Raw genomic sequence first — 22,304 nt, forward strand, 5'->3', positions numbered from 1 at the left:
CTGGACGAGCTCAGCACTGAGAACCGCAGCCTCCGCCAGCAGCACCCGGCTCCCGCCGCCGAGCCCCAGCCGCGCCCGCCGGCTCCCCCCGCGCCCGCCCCGCAGCCCGAGCCGGAGCCGCTTCAGCACCCCCAACAGCTCCCGGCGCCGCAGCCGCTCCAGAGCAGGCAGGCTCAGCCGGGCCCCAGCGGCGGCGGCGGCAGCAGCCGGGCTCCGGCTCACCAGCACCCCCCGCTCCAGCCCCATCAGCACCACCCGGAGAAAGACAGCAGGGAGAGGGGCTGCTGCACCACCCTCCTCCCGCACAAACCCGCCCCGGCCATCGGCAAAGGCGCCCTGAGCAGGAGACCAGAGTAAGTGTGTGTGTGTGGGGGGGGGGACAAATGGCTCTTTCCAGGCCGAGCGCCAAGAGGTAACTGGGATCTAACCCCCCGGCTCCCTGCCACGGAGAATGCGGGGGTGGGTGGGGAATCCCTCCCTAGCTGTGCTCTCCAGCTGGAGCGTGCGGGGCGCAAAGAGCCGCGCGACTGCCGCTTCCAAGGGGCATCAGCCGCCTTCCTCCCGCTTGGATCGTTGGGGGTGTGTGTGTGTGTCTGTCTGTCTGCTGTTCCTGGTAGAATCCTGCCCGCTCGGGGCACACACGCCAGCCCCGTGCTCCGGCTTGTCTCTGTCATAAACAAACAAGTCTCGGATCAAAGCTGATCTCAGTGTAGACAAGGCAGGGAAGGAGGCTTTGCAAAGGACAGCGGCGGCCGTGTGGCAGGATCTGTTTTCATCAGGGTTGTGCGGCTGGTCGCTGGAAAAAAAATCATCCCTGTCTGACCGAGAGGGGATTTTCTCACCTGTGGAGGTGCCTTAGTATATTACATGTCAGGACTATGTATATACATAAACATAGATGTTATACAGTTATAATATTCAGGGTGCCCATCTCAGTTTTCTGGGGTTATAGCTCTCTTTTCAAAGAGGTGTTTGACACCTGTCCAGCTTTTTAAAGGGAGAAAGTATTTTTTGCTGGCCTTTGTTCTCTAACAGATAGCATGAATACTAATACTGAATGCTAATAATGAGATGTGTGTGTACGGATAGTATACAAGGACTAGCAGTCCAAAACAGAAATAGAATAATACTGGAGAGTTACATTTTCCTGCTTTATGCATCCAGTAAGTCCCATCAGCTCACCAGCTTGCAATTACAACGGAGATAGATATCTGATCTGCCTTTACTTAGGTGGTTTGGAAACAGCAGGGTATTTTTTGGTCAAAAGTCAGCGTAAGTAAAGTTAGGAACAGACAAAAGAGCATGTAGATTGCTTAAATGACTATGGCATATAACCAGCTCACATTGATGGTAAAACCAGAACTATTTCTCATCTAGAGTAAAAGTGTATGCCTTTCTTCCTGATGTTGTTGAAGCAAATAAGATCCTCCTCAGCGCAGTTCTCAGTCCAGATCATGGTTTGTTTATCTGTTTTTTTGCTCTTTCCAGAAAAGGAACCCATCCTTGCTGTGTTTGTTTTGAATACTGAAGGGCAGTTAGAAACATCAGTGATTTACACCTGCTGAGGGTCTGGCCCATGACTAAGCAAGAAGCAATGCAGAAATGATAATTAAAGTAATTTATACCTCACCTTATATGTACAATGTACTTTCCACACCAAAAGCCCCTAAAAGCTTATAATTTTCAGGCTCAATCCTGCAAACCCTACTTACTGAGATCAGTGGCAATGCTCATGGTAGTAAGCGCTATGCTAGATAGTAAGGAGCGGGCCCTTATTCACTATGCATTGTAAGAAGCTTTAAAAACACATAGGAACTGATTCTGTTCTCTTGTATACTACTGTAAATTCAGAATAAATTCAGTGGCGTTACACCACTGTGAAACCCATGTAAGTGAGTGCAGAATCAAGCTCATTGTTTTTAAACAGTGAATCCCTGCAGTGAAGCCAATATTAGGTACATAACATTGGCAAGGTTTTCCTTTCATCTGAATATAGTTTCTCACATACGTCATTAGACAGATTGAAGAGTCAGTTGCAATGCACAAGTCTGAATAGCTCCTTTATAAGCCTTTCATTTTTGCAGTGGGGTTTGCTTGGGGGAAAAAAATCCCATGAATTTCTTACTATTTCATATCAAAATGCACAAGCAGAGGAGCATTAAGGACACTGCTGATCTCTGATACATGCACAGTGATTTGTGGAAAATCAGGACTGCTGCCAGGGATAACATAGCAATCCCTGAAGCTCTCTTCACTCAGGAGGATTAAAATAGCCTGCTTCTATTTCCTCCTATAGCTTAGGCAAACCAAAATCTTTGTATAAAAAGAAATTTATGAGATTGAAAAAGGTTTAAACTCCTCACTTTAGCAGGTTCATTGTCTTTTATTGATTAGGTACACTGGGTTTCATCCTCTCTCATCTGCAAATGCTAGAGGGAAATCAAAGAGACAACAAAATCTAATCTAAAGGCATCTTGAATGTGGAGGATCTTTCACCTCCTTTTGACAGTGTGCCTAGTATTCACTAAGATCCAAACGGCCAACTTCAGGGTTGCATTTGGGCTTTTATGCAACAATAGCGGAAATTTGATACAGAAGACATGGTGTGTGGAGAGGACCTTAGATAGTGAAGATTTTTCACCTCCTTCCTTCCCCCATACCCCCATTCATGATATCGCCAAATTATAAATGCTAAAATCCAATGTTCTCTTACATTTCATTTCCTCTCCCTCCCCCCTGTCTTTCTGACCAGGACTGTAAGAACTGAATAATAATCAGGAGAGAAAATGGCCACTCTAAATGGAACAGAAATGAGATCTTGTAGGAATATGATGGATGGAAGCAGGGCTTAAAGTGATTTAAAAGAAGTACCAGGTCTATTATTGCCTAGCAATGGAACTTCATCAGTTTGTCACGAAACTGAAGGGCCCAGACAGCTTGTTTAAATACATTTGTAATGCTCCCTCCCACCTCAGGCACAACCCAGAGGTCTCTCTTATTTTGGGCCAGGGTTGAGATCCCGCATGAGCCAGCTCACCATAAACCTTGGATAGAAGTGAACAGCTAAGCTTTTAGACAAGTGACTATCCATCTTGACCTCAAGAGGCCTGCAGAAAAACACAGGCCCTTTGTTTTTAATAAAGTTTGGGATCATTCATTTTATTATTTTTCTTCTCAGCAGTAAAAAAAAAAATCTACATTTTAAATAAAAAAACTGTGCGTTCCAAACTTTTCTCTGGACAGGGGGGAATTCATCAGGTATGCAGAGGATAGTTAATTGCTGCTGCATGGCAGTGAGGACAGCAATGCAGAGCTCACCTATGAAACGAGAGGTAGGAGAAAAGATTTACATAGATATTTCTCAGCAGGAATTAGTCTGATTATTATTCTGTGGCATATATCTCTTTCTACCTAGGAATCTATTGCATAAGTGCCTCAATTACTGCTTTAAAAACAAAAAATAAGGTCAGTCATTCTGGAATGTGTTGCCGCAGAAATACAGGTTCCCAAATTAGCATGCCTCAGATCACCCTTATTAGGTAACCTCTTGTCGTAAGAGGCCATTCTAAAGTATCCCCAAATGTACTGGGTATAATTCTCCCTCCTTATCTTTATCAGAAGAACTCCCTTGAGATGCTTTATTATATGTACCAGAGAATTCCAGCAGAGATTAATTTGGCCTCTTGAGTCTAAATGGGTCAAATCCTGCAGTCCTTACACAAATGAAATTCCCTCAGTGAGAGCTGTGCCTGAGTAAGGACTGCAGAATTTGCTCTTACGTGCATAGGTGGCAAAGTCCTTTGTTATATAAAGAATAATAATAAATTGTGATACAAATACTTTGAACATCTATAGAATCTTCCATCCAAAGATCTCACTGAAGTTTACATACCTTAATTTGAGGCAGAGATTATTATCCCTGTTTTACATATGGTCAAGCAAAGACACAGAAACATTAAGTGACTTATCCAGCATCACACTCAATGCCCGTGACACAGCCCAGAACAGAACCTGATTCAGTTGAATCTCAACTCTGTATTTGGACCACAAGACCATCTCTCCTGCAAGAAGGATCTTGTGGTATAAATTTTACAAAACCACATTTTCCAAGGGTTTATAAACTATTTGGTTTTGCACTGGGCTGAAACCAGCTTTATTTTATTTTTTGTTGCTATGTAGCAGATGGGTAGTTTTATCTGACTCTGTAACAGAGAAGACATGGTTTGAGAGAGCTAGATGTTACATCCACTTAGTCTTTGCTATGGACTGAGGCCATTTGCTACAATTTTTGTTTAATTTAAAAAGCCTAATTATGTAACTTTAAAATGAAGCTACTGCATATGCAGAGGTGCTGCTTTCCATAATTTTTCTTTTAAACTATGCATTAATGTTCTATTCTATGGATTATCTCCAGGGTAAAGGCATTAGACAAAATCCCATTGATTTCAATTAATTACTGTAAATATTGTGGGTTTACTATTACTATTAACATATTTTACCATATTTGCGCATTGCACCAGTAAAAATAATAAAAATACTGCAGTAATCCTGCATTCTTTGATCACCACAAATCCCCACACATTTCATTTTGGGTACAGAAGAAATGCACTAACTGTCTCAGAGATTGACCACATTGGGGTTTGAGCCACTACGTTAGCTGCACTGGTATTGCCCCAACGCAAACCCTATTGTAGATGTGTAAGAAGTGACTTGCAGCAATGTGGCTTACCCTAGTTTCAGATGGTAGAGATTTGCATCAGCGCAGCTACATTGATGGCTAAAGCCCTAATGTAGACAAGCTCACACACATTTTAAGAATAACATTTAATTTGACTAAATAGCTCAAGAGGGAGGAAAATGAAAATAAACTATTTGAGGCTATCTATATCCCATTTTAAGGTATATCCATAATGGTTCCAAAACTCCACAGTATGAAATGAATTGAATGATTATGTAAAATCTGCATCAGTGCCTGGTAATGACACCCATTGTAAAATTCCAGACAAAGGGATAGGAGTTAATGGCTGTTAACAATTCCATGAGAAATAGCAGCTAGAGGAACAAAGAGTCCATGTCCAGAAACAATACCATATGAAATCCTAGCTGCAAGAATAGAGTTTGAATGCTTAGCAATGATGCCATGAGCAATCCGAGTCACAGAGACAGCACCTGCATTTGTGGAATTGATACCATACAAAATCCATGCCAGAGCAACAGAGTGCCATTCCCTGGAAAGAAATCCCAGAGGCAGGGCTGGGCTGGCATTAGTGCTTTAGTAATGCTAGCACATGAAAGTATCTGTGCCTAGTAATGAAATCATGGGAAGTGCCAACCAGGGACCCAGGGGATATGTCTACACTGCAATTAAATACTTGTGGCTGGCCCATGCCAGCTGACACGGGCTTGGGCTAAGGGGTTATTTAACTGCAGTGTCGACATCAGGGCTCAGGCAGCAGCCTGAGTTCTGGGACCCTCCTACTTTGTAGGGTCCTAGAGCCTGGTTCCCAGCCTGAGCCTGAACGACTACACAACACTTAAAGTTAGTACAGCCCCTATCCCAAGCCCTATGAGCCAAAGTCAGTTGGCATGGGCCAGCCGCAGGTTTTTAATTGCATTGTAGACATACCCAGGGAAGCAACTGCAAGTAATGACTCTATATGAAATCCTGGCCAGGGGGACAGGCAATCAGTGCCTAGAAATGATGTCAAAGGAAATCCCAATAAGAAGGACAATGTGTCAATGCCTGTGGCAATGATATCCTGACCTATGGACAGGAGATTCCATGGCCTAAGGTACAGTATACACCAGGCAACATCCAGTGGTCAAATGAAGAGGGGCAAGGGATGCAAACATGCTTCTTCTATTTTGGTTTGGATTTCTCTCAGCTACATGTTTTGTTACAGCCGGTTGGATGCTCTCTGATCACTTAGATTGTGTGCTCAGTGCATTCTTGCATATAATTGAACTTTTTGTTGCTTTGGCTCGTTTGGTATCAGTTTCCCAGGTAGATGCAGGGTTAGGACACAATTTTACTTCCCATCTTTAGGAGGAGTGGGCTCATGGGGCAACATTTTTACTGCCATCCAATCACAACCAAAAGGGTTAATCCATTATTGCTTGGGAACGGTGTAAAATAAAATCTTGTCCAAAGTGAAAGAGTGAGCATGTCTGTTCAATAAACCATTGGGAATTCCTGCTAGAAGGACAGAGTCTCAATGGCCAGTAATGAGGCCACACAAAATACTAGCCAGAAGATCATGATATGAATTCCTGCTAATGGTGAGGCAGGAAATACTGGCCAGAAGCTAGCAGAACCATGGGTAATCTTGGCCAGAGCCACATTGCATCAATGACTGTTAATAGTATTGTGTACATTTTAGCAAGAAACAATACATCAATGCCAGGTAATGGTACCATTTGGGGACCCACTCCATTCATATAACCCTCTTTGCTGTGCCTGTGGATTGCAGCAAATGTGGTATGGAAGGTCACTCGCTGTGCTGAGATTCCCACTATATTCAGCAACAGAGGGTCCTGTGGCACCTTTGAGACTAACAGAAGTATTGGGAGCATAAGCTTTCATGGGTAAGAACCTCACTTCTTCAGATGCATCTGAAAAAGTGAGGTTCTTACCCACGAAAGCTTATGCTCCCAATACTTCTGTTAGTCTCAAAGGTGCCACAGGACCCTCTGTTGCTGAATATAGTGGGAATCTCAGCACAGCGAGTGACCTTCCATACCACATTTGCTGCAATCCACAGGCACAGCAAAGAGGGTTATATGAATGGAGTGGGTCCCCAAATGGTACCATTACCTGGCATTGATGTATTGTTTCTTGCTAAAATGTACACAATACTATTAACAGTCATTGATGCAATGTGGCTCTGGCCAAGATTACCCATGGTTCTGCTAGCTTCTGGCCAGTATTTCCTGCCTCACCATTAGCAGGAATTCATATCATGATCTTCTGGCTAGTATTTTGTGTGGCCTCATTACTGGCCATTGAGACTCTGTCCTTCTAGCAGGAATTCCCAATGGTTTATTGAACAGACATGCTCNGAAAGCTTATGCTCCCAATACTTCTGTTAGTCTCAAAGGTGCCACAGGACCCTCTGTTGCTTTTTACAGATTCAGACTAACCCGGCTACCCCTCTGATACTTGCCACTATATTCAGTGGCACAACTGACTGATATTCCAGTGTCCTGGTTTTTGTGGGTTAAAATTAGTCTTCATTAGTGTGTTCTCTCTCTCTCGCTCACACACACACAAACTTTATAAATAATTTAATTTGTATAACATTAATCCTTGTTTTTATAACCTAGAGATACAGTCTGTGGATGCATGTGAGATGGTATTTACATTATACAAAGATTATACATGTTTTTACATGCACTGTATGCAAAGTTATCTGAGGTATGGGTCAGAGTTAGTCAGAGCTCAGAAATGTACTCCTAGACCTAGCAGCATGCCAGGCCATGAGACTATCATCTATGCAGGGTTGCTCTTTTATTAATTTCTCACTAGCGGTTCAAAAATACATGCCCGTACACATGCACACACTTTGCCTATCCAGATCCTGCTCTGTTGATTGTTTTTGCCTGCCATGAAATCCTAGTGCAAGAGAGAGTCTGACAAGAGTTCTGCTGTCTATCTTAAGCTTTCTGCTTTTTGTGTGGTTTGTTTCCCCTGTTTTTTTTTATTTGTCTCTCTGTTTTGCCTGTTATTTTCTTTGCATCTCTTTAGCCATGTTGCTCTTTCTCTCTTTGTTTCTGAGTTCAGCTATGGTTTATTTCTCTCTCTTTTTCTGTGGTAAGAAACCTTCTGTGATTTCCCCCTTAGGAAAAACACTATAGAAAGCCAGAAATGTATTCTGTGCAACAGATAGAAAAATATTTCATTTGTTATAAAATTACCAGTAGCTGTGATCCACGGCCGTAGAAGAATACGAAAAATAAATACGCAAAAGGGGAAGGAATCATTTATGAGGTCAGATTAAAATGAGCTTGCACTGTAGCTTATGTCCTCCAATTTCTTTCCTGTAAACTCTGGAAAATATGTATTTTCCCCCCAAAAAGATCCTTATCCTAACACAAACTAAGTTAATAGCATTCTAGCATTCCCTCTAGCTGTGGTTGTGTTCAGTGAAACCTTGGATAGGAAGATGTGAATCTTGGCTATTGGCTTTATTCTGCAGTGTGGCTCAGTTTGGGAGGCATTATCCAGTAGGGCAGTGTTTCTCAAACTGGGGGTCCTGACTCAAAAGGTGGTCACAGGACTATTGTGTGTGTGTGTGTGTGTGTGTGTGTGTGTGGGTCACAGTATTGCCATCCTTACTTCTGCACTGCCTTCAGAGCTGGGCACCTTGCCAGTAGCTGCTGCTCTCAAGCCACCCAACTTTGAAGGCAGCACCAGCAGCAGCGCAGAAGTAAGGGTGGCATGGTATGGGGGTGGGGGTCATCGCAGCCTGAAATATTTTCAAAGGGGGTCCCAGCAAAACCAGTTTGAGAACTCCTGAGCTAGGGACTAGACTTGGAATCAAGAGATGTAGCTTCATTCCCAGTTCTGCCAATGACCTACTTTGGACAAATCATTTCACCTATTTATGGGTATAATTATACTTATTTTCCTCTGTAAAGCACTTGGAGACATAGAGATGAAAAACACTAGGTAAGAGCTAAGTATTCTTAAAAGCTCCAGTAAAGGAAGCAGCATAAATGTATTGTCATTAATTAGTAAGGTGATGGTGTGTGTGTGTGTGTGTATGAGTGGGCATGCATACACGTGTGCATGAGAATGTGTTTGAATGTAAATTAGTGTTTATTTATGACCAAGATCAAAGTGACAGTATTTAGTTTCTATTTTTATACACAGAAGAGCGGATCCACGGCTGGTATAAAAACCAGCACAGCTGCACTGACTTGAATGGAACTATGCCCATTTACACCACCTGAGGATCTGCCCCAGATTGTGTGTGCATGTGTGTGTGTTCACATACACAAACATACACACATGCTGGTTTAAAGGACATTTTCTCTTGAGTGCTGAGAAGAGCAGTAGATAGCAATGCATCACAGGAATAACAGTGAACAATGACAAAGCCATTAAGCAACATTGTACAGATTCTTCATGTAATAGGTTTGTAACTTTGTTAATGATATTATAATTTAGGGCTGTAGGAGGTTTGTTTCTGTAGGGTCATAAAGACATATTTTTGCACATTTGGTAATACTTTTATGTTCTTTACCTAGTGCATGTGAACCATCATCCTGTTGCATATTCGGGAATTGTTGTTATAGCTTTTGCTGGGAGAAAAAGCTAAGATTATGTTCATTGCTTACCCCCTGTTTTCACATGCTCTTAAGTTATAACTTTCTTAAGTGAGACTGAAACATTCCATGATTGGTCTCATCTGTCACAGAGATACGAAAGCTTGAGGGGAAAAAAACCTTCAGCTGATTGTGAGTAGAAAAAGTGACAACACCCACAACCCCACACACAATTTTCTATTTGAGAAAAGAAAGTGGAATTTTTTTTATTTTACTTGCTCATCAATAACTCAAAATGGCAGAATAACACATCCAAATCTGAAGACCTGTCATGGGGCTGGTTCTCTGTAAGAAATAGTCTCCTAGCCATGTCTTGAAAACAGTAAGTTATAAACAGTTGGAAAATTGCTTCTCGGGCTCACTGGGCATCTAAGGAAGAATTTAACAGCCAAATGGAGCCCCTTCTTTCCCATGGCTTCACATAGGAGGCTGGGGGAGCATCTCTTCCCTTGTTGACTAGGGACCTAGCAGGGGGATGGCTGTTGCTATAATCTTCCTGTGGGAGATTATAAATATATCTCATTGAAACAGAACAAAAAACTGCTTTACTTTCAAAGACAGGAGAAAATTGTAGGCATGAAAACATTGCAGATCTTAGGTACTCTTGCAGTATTAGGGCCTTGACTCATTTCAGGATTATTATTTTTTTTTCCAAATTCTGAGTTTTCCCTTAGAAAAGATGTTTCTATCTAGTTCTGCTGCTTTCTAATTCTAGTCCATTAGGTGCATCTTCAGGATGTCTCACACTATGCTGCTCAAATGAGATAGTCCTCATAGTACCTTCTCAGATGAGCTTTATGAGTAAATGTGTGTTAGGTCATGGGAGGCAAGTGGAACCCATTCCCATTACGTTACTTTTCATCTTGGAAGAGAGACAACTAAGGGGGGATATGATAGAGGTCTATAAAATCATGACTGGTGTGGTGAAAGTAAATAAGGAAGTGTTATTTACTCCTCATAACACAAGAACTAGGGGTCACCCAATGAAATTAACAGACAGCAAGTTTAAAACAAACAAAAGGAAGTATTTCTTCACACAGCACACATTCAACCTGTGGAACTCTTTGCCAGAGGATGTTGTGAAGGCCAAGACTATAACAGAGTTCAAAAAAGAACAAGATAAATTCATGGAGGATAGGTCCATCAATGGCTATTAGCCAGGATAGGCAGGTCCCTAGCCTCTGTTTGCCAGAAGCTGGGAATAGGCAAAGGAGTAGATCACTTGATGATTACCTGTTTTGTTCATTCCCTCTGAAGCACCTGGCATGGCCAGTGTAAAAAGACAGGATACTGGGCTAGATAGACCATTGGTCTGACCCAGTATGGCCATTCTTATGTACGTTTAGTCAAATAAAGGGAAATATAGGGCCCATCTCCATTATTTCCTCCCCCTGCCCCCGATTTCTCCTCCTCTCTCTTGTAATTATGGAACCAAACCTGGTCTACCCAGTTCACATTCACAGCTGTCCCCAGACCACATATCAAAGGCTTCTCCCAAAACCTTGTCTACCCCGAGGAGTTTTGCACTAGTGTAGCTACTCCAATGCAACTCCTTAGTGTAGACCTTCTGCACTGGAGTAAAGCGTAGTTTGTACCAGCCTAATAACTCTGAGAGCAAGATTCTGATTTCACTCCAGTATATGATTTCAGTGAAGTTACTCCAGATTTGCACAGGCATTTCTGAGATCAGAGTGTGGCCTTGTGTTCTTTCTGGGACTAAAATCTGCTGCACCATCAGAGCAAGTTAATTCAAGTTGTTGCTAATTTACCAACCTCTTTGTACATCGGCTCACTCAGTCACTTAAGATGTCAGAGTCAATTGTTTTCAAGATTCTCCCGAGAATTCTTCTGTGTTACTCAAGCAGGAAGGGTTTGATCTCTCCCTCTGAGCCCCCTACGTAGCTGCATTGTCATTGGCTGCTGGCCCTTCATTTCCGCCAAGATAAGAACTCTTTGTATAAGCTGGATGCAGAGATATCTTCCCCATTACACTTGCTCACTTTGGAAATATTATCCCATCTTTATATCCCTAGTTGTCATGGCTTCCACATGGCTAGGAAGTTCGGGAATCCTGGTTATTTCCTGCATTCTTATTATTTATTATTTGCATTGTAGTAGCACCTAGGAGCCTCAGTCATGGATCAGAATCCTATTGTGCTAGGAGCTGGAAATGAGTTGACTCCGTATCCTAATCTAATGTATTGATAAGCATATGCATGTTTGAACAGGGATGTGTATAAGCTCTTTAGGGCAAGGATCATCTTTTTGTTGTATGGATGTACAGTGCCTTGCACACTCTCAATGGTGATCACGAACTGCAGCTTATGACTCATCAGCATAGCACACCAACAGTCCTGAAAAATCTGCATGCTCCATCCAGACAGCTTTTCTGAAACTGCTTCTCTTAAATAGCGTGAAAGCTCCCCGTCTAAAGCCAGCTTTTCCCCATTTCAAGATGTTTTTGCAACACTAAAAGGAAGCCAACATCAGTTCAGGAAGCAACTGCACTCTCTTACGCACCACCGCACTACTTCAATTTTATACCAGTTTAATTCCATCAACAGCATAAAACTGGAGTATCACAGTGGTGAATCAGGCCTATGAGCTCTAAAGTCTTGTCTAGACTAGGACAAAAGATTGATATTTGAAATGTGTTTTAACTAACACATTCTACGATGGTAGGGAAGACAGGAAAAGTTGTATTTGTATAGAATCATAGAACTGGAAGGGACCTCAAGAGGTCATCTAGTCCAGTCCCATGCACTCATGGCAGGACTGTATTAGCTAGGCAAGATGAACCTTAGGCTCCAGCTCTTAGCTTAGCATATGCTAAAGTACAACTTGCCTTGCCCATACTAGAGGGCTGTACATTTCATTGCTTCTGTAGGCTGAGCTCATTGCACACATCGGGGGCTGTTCGTATCCTTCCATTACCCTCCTCAAGCTCCCATCCCCCTCTATTTCAGGAACTCTCTGCAAACCCCTACCCGCTCCCTCATGCCAGGGGCTGTATGCATCCCCCATTCACCATTTCCTCCCCTGCCCTCCTCATTTCTCCCTTCCCCCCATACAAGGGTCCCTCATTCTCCTCTTGGAGCAGGGGATCTGTGTGCCTCCCCCTCCCCCAAACTCAGCATGTATTGTTGACAGCCCAACAAGTAAAAAGACACCTATTGTCCTTAACAGTCCACTCAGCTTGTGACCCTGTTGAGATCAAGTTCTCAAAAGTAAGGGGGCATGGCCTTTCTGTTTAAAAAGGAGGAGAGTGCTCAATGGCCCTTTGCACACGCAGATACCCCCAGCCCCCATATCCAGCACCACTGATATATCTCTGTCTGGATGTAACACAATAACTTTTGAATGCCACATTTGATCAGTTGCAAGAATTCAGGGTACGTGGAATCTAGGCATCAATGGACTGAACCCTATTGATTTTTGTGAAATTAGAAAAAACAAAAGGGAGAAATGGGGGACACATGGAGCTCCTGGCATCTGGTTAGCAGACCCAGCAGCTTCAACCACCTCTGTAATTGTCAACCTTGGCCTATAGAAATAGGGAAGCCATTTGTTCCATTTAAAGCTGGACAGTCTTAGTTTTGTGGAGTACTGTCCCTGTCCGGTAGGGACTTGGCAGCGGACATGGGTTTGTCTGATGAAAATGAGAGGAGGAGACTGGACACATGAGGATGCCAGTGGGGTTGATGCCTCCATGTGGAGTCATGAAGGCTGGGATGGGCTCACGCAGGTGAGCTCATGCAGGTGGGGGCAGAGAGATCTCATATTCTGGGGATGCACCAGTAGCCACCTTAGGTTAATATTACCCATTAACACCCTCCTGCATAACAAGCACCCCTATCATTCTCATCCCTGCCCAGCCTCCAGTTGAATTTACTATGATGACATCCTGAAGGGCTTCTCCCCCAGACAGAAGGAGAAGTAATGATGGCAGGGCCATGGGGTGGGTGAGGGGGAAATGTGGGATCAGGAATATGGGGTACACAACCCCTGGCATGGGGAAAGAGGGAATGGGGGGAGGGTTCACTTAGGGACTGGCAGGTCATGGCTCAACAATCCCCAACCTCCTTGGATGTCCTTGCTGGGCAATTCGTGGGCCTAGCAGCCAAATTACGGTTTGTCGTTCCCAGTACTCCCTGAGTTCTCCCAGTCAGCTGCAGGGTGAGGAAGGTAGGGGTATCCAAGCCCTCCCTCTCCATCAGTTTCCAGCCTAGGGACCAAGGCGGAAGGAGTGAGAAGTGTCTCAGTCCCCTCTTGCTCATAGACCAGACCAGCTTCTCTTGGGCTACTTCCTACCTCTCCGCTCACTCTTCAATATGGGGCATGGTCACAGCACTCTGCCCCTTCATAGCAGAGAGTTCCCAATCAGCCTCAGCAATTTAAGTAGTCAAATGGATACTTCCCGGCTCGCTTCTCAGTGTCCTGTTATTCTCCCTTGTCATGGAGCAGGGGAGGGCAAAGGGTCAGGCCCCTGGCCTCCCAGTTGGGTCTTATCCACAGTCCAGATCCTTCTCCCGTTGATCGCTCTGTCCCAGAAGCTGCAAACTGAGTTCTTCCCAGCAGACAGCCTCTCCCTCACTCTCTTTGTTTGACTGACAGAGTCCCTTTTTAAGCAGGTCCTCCATTTGGAGCATGCTCTGCAGCTACTGAGGGGCAGTGGCCTCTTGGCTCAGTACTGCTCCATCACTCCCTTAGCCTTAGTGTGGTATCTATAAACCCCATCACAGGGACAGACACAGCCCTTGGCATGGAACAGTGGTGGGTAGAATAGGAAGCCCTGCCACAGGAGGAGAATGGGGGATGCACAGAGCCCCTTCCAAGAGGGTGGTGGGGAGGGAATGCAGGGCTGTAGTATGAGGTGGAATGAGGGACAAGGGGGGGGAGAATGAGAAACCCCAGTATGGGGGGAATGGGAATACATACACAGCCTGTCATGTAGCAGAGGGGAGAATGGAGGGGCACACAGAGCTCTTTGGAATGGGTGAAATGGGGGATGTACAGAGCCCCAGGCATGAGAGAGGAAGGGGGGTTGAAGGGAGTCCCCAGAACAGAGGGGCATGGGAGGGTAGCACATAGGGAGCTTGTGGGAAGTAATGGAAGGATGCTTGCAGCCCCCAGTGTAAACAGTGAACTTGGCCTACAGAAGCAATGAAATGTGCAACCCTTTAGTTCATTTATATTTGTAATCTTCAAGATACATTAATATAGTTGCTGGGTTTTTCTTCTTTTTCTTAATTTTCACAGTGGTGGGTACTTAAGAAACCCCTGTAAAAGTTAGATAATTGACAACACACACATTTAACATTACTGCTTAACTGGTACTGGCTCTGCCCTTAACTACTCCCACTAACCACCAAAGCCCCCCTTTAAGGGAGGAGCACACTAGTATATGTCTGCTGTATTCCAGTAGATCATACCACCTCAGGCTGGGAACATGTCAGATCTCATAAGCTAATCCATTTTGGCTTGATCAGAATATGTCTGGGAGAGGTCCAAGAAAAACCCAGAGTGCTGGGGGAGTGACGATTCTGTAGCTGGCATTCCCTTCTGAATCAGTACTGAACCAATGACCCAGCATGGTGTCAGGGGCAGCATCTGGAGATGCTGCCTTTCAGATGTGACATAAAACAGAGACCCTAAGCAATTGCAGCCCTTCCTATGACACTTATTTGGAGAACAAGAGTGTTAGCCCTGGTGCCTTGTTCAAATTCCAGTGGGGGTAGGCACAGTTAGCCTACTGGCATTATATTCCCCTTACAGTTTGAATTTGATACGAGTCTGATTCTCCATTGCCTTGCCTCTCACTTATACTTGTGTGAAATGAGTGCAAAATGGGTGTGAAATGCTACCAAATCAGCAGAAAAGCATTTTACACCATCTTTGCACAGGGGTAAATGACTAAACAAGGCACAAGCTAGTGAAGAATCAGGCCATTGTTCTTCACTTCCTGTCTTAAACTATAACATCGCTGTGGGTTGTTACCCAGTTATCATGTTTCACAGCAGAGGTGGCTGTATGTGCCCTGTATTATCTTTTATACAGAGCTTTGGGATCCTTCAGGAGTAAAAGCACTAGACAAATTCACATTGACTAGACAAAGTCATTAGAAATAAGGTGTAAAGTATTAACAGTGAAAGTAATTAACCATTGGAACAATTTACAAAGGGCATGGTGGATTCTCGGTCACTGTCAATTTTAAAATCAAGATTTAATGTTTTTCTAAAAGATACACCCTAAGAATCATTTTGGGGAAGTTCTATGGCCTGTGTTTTACAGGAGGTCAAACTAAATTATCACAATGGTCCCTTGTGGCCTTGAAGTCTACAAATCAATTAGAGCACACATGTATTCATATTTAAATATTCTGGCAAGTATTTGAACTTTTCCTCCAGCATCTCTCAGCATGCCAAGGGCCATGAGATGAGAGAAAGACCTAGATGAGGGGAACACACAAAAAAAGTACAAAAAGCTTCAAATGGTATGCGATTAATTTCTATAGTATGAAAAATATTGGTCGAAATCCTGAAGTCCTGGCTCACTCCGAGTGGATTAAAGTTAGCATTTTTGCCTAAGTAAGGACCTTAGAACTTGGCCCAAAAATCATAGCATCAGTTCATGATTGATCATGTCTTATGTCAATCAGGTACAATAAAGAAAAGGATTGGTGCTGAGTGGATGTAAATTTGGGTGTAAAAGGAGGGTATAAAAGTTTGAGTATAAAATAAGCATATTCTTGTGTACCTAAGTCTATGAATGCATGTTACACATATGTCCAGCAGAATTTACTGATTGCAGCCAGTGCTTGTACTAAATAGCATGGAACAGCACTGAATAAGAGTTGGTGATAATATATATATTAATGATGGCCTGATTTGTTACCTAGAACAGTGAGCCAAGAGGTGGTCACAGAGGATGATGGGTAGCAGGAGGGGAGTAGCTTAAAACCACATCAGTTCTGTTGTTTCAATCTGGCCTGACTGGAGATAGTCTGATTAGGGCATGCCACACACTGAAATCATTTTTCTTGCACGAGCTAAAGGGAAAGCCTCCCACTGAGATATACGCTGCAAGTGAGTTACAGAAGCAGAAAGTAATTATCACAGCTGAGCATGTGAACAAGCTGACAGTCCGTATTCTCCAATAGCCACAGCTTGGTGAGCTTCAGTTTCTCCTTGCCAGAGGGATGCACCCAAAATCAAATGCAAAGCCATGCAGTGGACGACTGCATCCATCCCCCCCTTCCCCGGTACAAGCACACCAACGCATGCAGCATTGAGTCACGCTCGCAATATCAAAGACTTGGGCTGTCGCAACCTTCCCTGCCTTAGCCAAGGATAGATCTTGCGTGACTGAAATGCATGGCTTAACGCATTCTGGATTGCGGTTTGCATTTCCAGTAATAAGTAGAACACGCAACCTTTTGCCCCTCCTGTTTGTGATTATAACATTGATGCCACAACACATTTTATTAGCTCAGTCTGATTAGCAGTGAGCTGTTATTAACCCCTTGGACAGGGGTCTTCTTGTAACCTGCCATTCTCATAGGGCTAATGCTATCCCTGCCAGGCTGTTCATTAAGTGCTGGGTTCATGGGCAGGTCCCATGGCTCTTATGTAAACCTGTGCCGTACTCTCTCACATGGGAGTGGTTTGTGTTATGGAAATTCCTTTACAACTTTAATTAAATGCCTTTTCACACAGACAGGTTCATTCAGTGGGGATTTCCTTGCCCTAGCCTGGTCTCAGTAATAGCAAAGGTGGCAAGGAAGAACTCTGGAATGGGAGCCAGGAGCCATTTTAACATTCACTTTGAGCTGTAAAGCGCGCCTTGGATTTTGCTTGGGTCTTTTTCTGTCTCTCAGCATTGATCCTGTGAAGTACTGCATGCTCTCAACTCTCCCATTGCAGGAGGAGGCCTCACAGGTTTGGGGCCTCACCTCTATCCTTCATTAGCTGGCATCATTAGTAAGGCTTTCTTTCATTTGCTGTTGTTTTGGAATCTCGTGGGTGGACAATAGCTTGAGAAGCAGCTGGCATTGCTGGTGGCATCTGACAGCCAAGCAATGGAAAGGGGGGCAGTTTCCCCAAGATCTCGCCATTCTTAGTTGCCCTTTATTTAAAAAGGGCACTGGTAAAAACCAGGAAGCTTGTAACCCTTCCAGTGGCAGAGGGAGTTGCAAAGAGACAGTTCAGAGTCATAAGCGAAATGTTGTGCTGCCCACAGTGTCTTGGTGGCAGAAGTGAACATGGTGGCAGTAGCATGGACAATATCCTGGATCTACTGTGAGGCCCTTGCAGCACAATTTAGGACAATATATTCATTTTTCATAAAGAATTGCATCACCAGAGCCTAGATGGATTCCTGTGGTAGGGCTGGGAATGTGAAGGGGAGAAGGTGTATGTGTAAAGTTGAGCAGGAATGTGGATGTGTGTCTGTGTAAAGTCATGCATACCTGTGTATGGGACATCAGTCACGTATGAGTGTATATTAATGTGTGTACACGGAGGGGGGGGGGTAAAGTCCTCTGAGTGTGTATGGAGGGTATAAAATCTTGTGTGTATAATGCACATGAAAGTGCACACCCACCCACATATGCATATCTGTGCGAGTTAGCAGATTTAGGTATATGGGCTAGATGTGCTTCATATCAGATACCTGAGCTTCTCATCAGAATGACCACAAGATTTAGAAACACATTGAATTAACAAGCCAACAACAGTAAGAAAAGGCAGAGGGGGAAAACCTACCCCCTCACAAAATGGATTTTAAAAGGGCTAACATTTCACTGACTTGTTAATATAGGTTGTTACGAATCCATCCAAATCAACACCCTGCCCTGCTTACAGATCTTTGCTACAAAAATTACCAGACTCAGGAATCACTATTGAGAAAGCTTCTCAGAGAGGCTCAGAAGAAGCTTGAATATCAAAAAGGGCATCCTGCTGTGGCATGGGCTCTCCTTTTAAACAAGCAACCTATGATAGAAGGGGAGGATTGAATTTTAGCTTTCAAGCCCAAGGAAGCGTATACTGAGACCTTCTGACAAGGTGAGATGGTCATGCACGGGATGGCACAGAGAGTAAAATACTGACTAGAGTGTACATGAACTACTTCTCTCTACTGGATGGAATCAGAACTGTGCAGCTGCATGTGACAGAACCTATACTGCTAATAGCTAGTGGAGATTCTTCTTTAGTTTCAATGATAGGTCCTCTGGAGCAAGAGAATCTAGGTTCCATTCCATGCCATTCCAGTGAAGTTCTAGTGTACTGTATAGTGATCAATGTGAAATCCTAGGCAGCCACATATTTGTTTCAGTATACGCCTTAAAGAAACATTCAGCTCATGCATTGAAGATGGTGCTATCACAGTAATCCAGGTTGGGGGGGGGGGGGAAGGGGAGAGGAGGATATTTAAAATGAAACTGCGGCATGCTTTTTCTACCTCCAGTAGGCATTCCACTCAGTGATGAGCGGCCAAAATCTTAGGAACCGATTCCCTACCGGGTCTTTGGTGGCACAGCGGTGGTGGGTCCTTCAGTGCCGGAGCGAGTGAAGGACGTGCCGCTGAAGACTCGGTAGAGAACCGCCTGGTGAGTACAAGCCCCACCCGCCTCCCAAAACAGCCTATCTCCCCCATCCGACCCCCACCCATGTCCTGCCCCGACTGCTCCCCTCAGAACCCGCAACCCATCAACCCCCGCTGCTCCTTGTACCCTGACCACTCCTTCCCGAGACCCCCCCACCCTAACTGCCCCCCAGGACCCTACCCCCTACCCAACTCGCCCTGTCCCCTGACTGCCCCAACCCCATCCACCACCACCCCAAAAGACCCCCGGAACTCCTGCCTACCCAACCCCCACCCGTTCCCCGTACCCTGACCGCCCCCCCCCGAAACTCTGCCCCAGCCAACCCCTCCCGGCCCCGGCCCCTTACCATGCCGCTTACCCCCACTTCTCCCCCTCTCCCAGAACTTCAGTGCGCGGTGTCCAGGAGCAGCCCTGGACAGCGCTGCAGCGGCGTGGGCTCCACCGGGGCCTGAGCTCCCACCACTTGGCCCGGAGCGTGCAGCCCCACCCCGGCCTTACCACGTGACTCTGAGTGGGGTAAACGGCATGGTAAGAGGCCAGGGCCGGGGGGGTTGGATAAGGGACAGGGCGTCTTGGGGACAGGGAATGGGGCGGGTGTTGGATGGGGCAGAGGTTCTGGGGGGCGGTCAGGGGATGGGGAGTTGGGTAGGGGGATAGAGGGGAAGGTGGGGCCAGGGGGAGCCTCAGATTCTCGTGGGGGCCCCTGTGGGGCCCGGGGCAAATTGCTCCACTTGCCCCCCCCGGGGAGGCCCTGGAGCTCGCAGCCCCCCCTTACTTTGCCGGCGGCTGCTCAAAGCGGCAGGTCTGGGGAGCTGAGCTGCCGGCGGCTCGGCAGGCTGCGGCTCTGGGGGAGGGGTGGAAGTGAGGGAGGGGCCGGGGGAGGTCCCAGCTGGGACTCCTGGGAGCTCAGGTGGAGGACAGGACGGTCCCGCGGGCCCGATGTGGCCTGCGGACCGGAGTTGTTTGCCCACCTGCCCGGCCCTTTAACAGCTGGTTCTTAGCAACCGGTTCTTGCGAACCCGTGCGAACCGGCTCCAGCTCACCACTGATTCCACTGCTCTCTCTACCCTCTGATAGCTGGAGGGAGCTTTGGGGTACAGTAAATTCATGCATTAGCTGTTCACCTCTACAGGCCTCATTGAGCATCTGCCTTGAGTTTGAACCAAAGAGACTTTGGTGATCTCAGTCTGTTCCCTGGTGAGTATTTCTGTACGCTGCAACAAACCACACTCTAGTAGGACTGGAAATCTGTGCTCCAAAGAAGTCCAGAATTGGCATAGCAAGGTAATATTGCAGGACAGCAGTGAGATGAACTTAGAGTTCTAAGTGTGCTTTAAAAAAAAAATCAGGTGGGGAGGGCACTCACAACTGGAAGAGAAGGTACTGAAGATCAGGACTGAGATGCATTAGTAATATTGTGTGGAGAACCAAGACTGTAGTGGCAGGGAATGGCACAGGCCAGGATTCTGGTATGTTGTCAGAATTGGGTGAGTGACTAGAATGGGGCTAGCACAGAATGGTGCATCAGCAGAATTCTGGTGCATTGGCAGAGCTGCGTGGTAGCTCAGGATTAGATTATCTGAAGTGCTGCAAGTAGAAGTTGGCAGAACTGTGTATGGGAAGCCTGCTTGTGCTCTGCCTGGCTCTGGCCAGTGCTATTAATCTTTCACTTTCCTAAGCACTGAACTTTATATCAATTATGAAAAAAAGTTTCCCAAATGCATCAGAAAAGGCTTTTCAGCTTCATATATATGAACTTGGATAAAAGAGAACTTGGTATGAATCTGGAAAAGTGACAGCTCAGTTTTATCCTGCCCACAGGGCTGCCGAGAGGGGGGGGCAATTTGCCCCAGACCCCGGGCCCCGCAGGGGCCCTGCGAGCACTGGCCCGGTGGCAGTCCGGGTTTTCGACAGCATTTTGGCAGCAGGGGGCCCTTCAGTGCTGCCGAAGACGCGGAGCGACTGAAGGGCCCCCTGCCACAGAAATGCCGTTGAAGACCCGGACCGCCGCCGGGTGAGTACAAGCGCCGCGGCTCCCCCGCTTTGCCCCAGGCCCCCTGAATCCTCTGGGCGGCTCTGCCTGCCCATCAAGATGAGGAGTGTGGGCTGATTACTAGTTACTGACCCTTCCCTTCCCCCTACCCTGTTTTTAAAGTGTGCTTGTCCAGGGAACTACTTTCCATCCTGCAGTACAGTCTGTCCTTTGTCATTTTAGCCTGATGGTTTCCAGTAGCACCAAGTTAGAATAGTTGCATCCATTAGATAATCTAGTTAATGCCAAATTCATCTACCAAGGATATTTCTGGCCTGTTTTACAAGATTGGAATGCTGCTTAATGGCACTGTGCCCATTCACCTGCGATATTCCCAGTTCCTATTCATGTAGTTTAAACTGACACAGAATCCACTCACCCCTGTAATTTCTGGCCAGTGCTCTGTCAGTCCACAGCTCATGATTACAATGATGGAGGAATCCTAGCAATTCCACATGTAGCTGAACATAGGCCAGAAATATTTTTGGTAGTAAGACTGATTGTCACTCTGCAACACTGGATTGTTAAGTGTAAATTCATTTCTCTATAGGGTGTTGCGCTTTTAAGAAAATCCAAGTGGATTCTTCGCCAGGCTTAATTAGTAAGGGTTTTCAAGGGAAGATAGCTTAAATCAGCTCCCAAACAGCAGTCAAACCACTCTCCAAGGCGGTTTTTCTGCAGAATTAATTGAATACAGATACACTTGAGCTGATTCTCATCTCACTTACCCCTAATAGAAATCAGGAGTAACTCCACTGAAGTTAATGCATCTGATTTAGTGGGCAACAGGCACAGGTTTAAAAAAGTTTTAGCTGTTGGATGAACAGCTAACAACAAGGGGCACTTCAGCCTTGGTAGCAAACAGTCTGTATTGCTGACCGTTGGCAGGGCCCCAAGTACTACCAAATATTTCACTGTCAGAGCCTACCATCTCTCCAGGGAGGCTTGATCAGCATCAAGTTCCAGGCTCCAGTCCAGCTTCCCTCAGACCTGTCCTCCTTCAACCAACCCCCCCCCCCACACACCTACCTGAGCCCTCCTCTTTGTAGCCCCTCTGGTGGAAGGGGCTGAATGGGCTCACAGCAGCATATTAACCCTTGCAGGTCCCAGCATATTAACCCTTGTAAACCCCAATGCAGTGGCACAGCTGTCATCCATCAGCAAAAACAACAAGGAGTCTGGTGGCACCTTAAAGACTAACAGATTTATTTGGGCATAAGCTTTCGTGAGTTAAAACCTCACTTCTTCGGATGCATAGAGCATAAGCTTTCGTGAGTTAAAACCTCACTTCTTCGGATGCTCTATGCATCCGAAGAAGTGAGGTTTTTACTCACGAAAGCT

At 45.5% G+C, this 22,304-nt stretch overlaps 1 protein-coding gene across 1 annotated transcript in view; it reads left to right on the plus strand.

Moving 5' to 3' along the window:
- Window positions 1-228: 228 nt before the first annotated feature.
- Window positions 229-22,304, plus strand: part of IQSEC3 (IQ motif and Sec7 domain ArfGEF 3) — a 124,875-nt gene continuing 102,799 nt past the window's right edge. The window contains exon 1 of the mRNA XM_034780487.1: window positions 229-353. The gene's annotated coding sequence lies outside the window, so the exon portion shown is untranslated. The remainder of the gene's footprint in view (window positions 354-22,304) is intronic.

Source organism: Trachemys scripta, chromosome 1 (assembly GCF_013100865.1).
Source record: "Trachemys scripta elegans isolate TJP31775 chromosome 1, CAS_Tse_1.0, whole genome shotgun sequence".
In the NCBI taxonomy this organism is placed as follows: Eukaryota; Metazoa; Chordata; order Testudines; family Emydidae; genus Trachemys; species Trachemys scripta.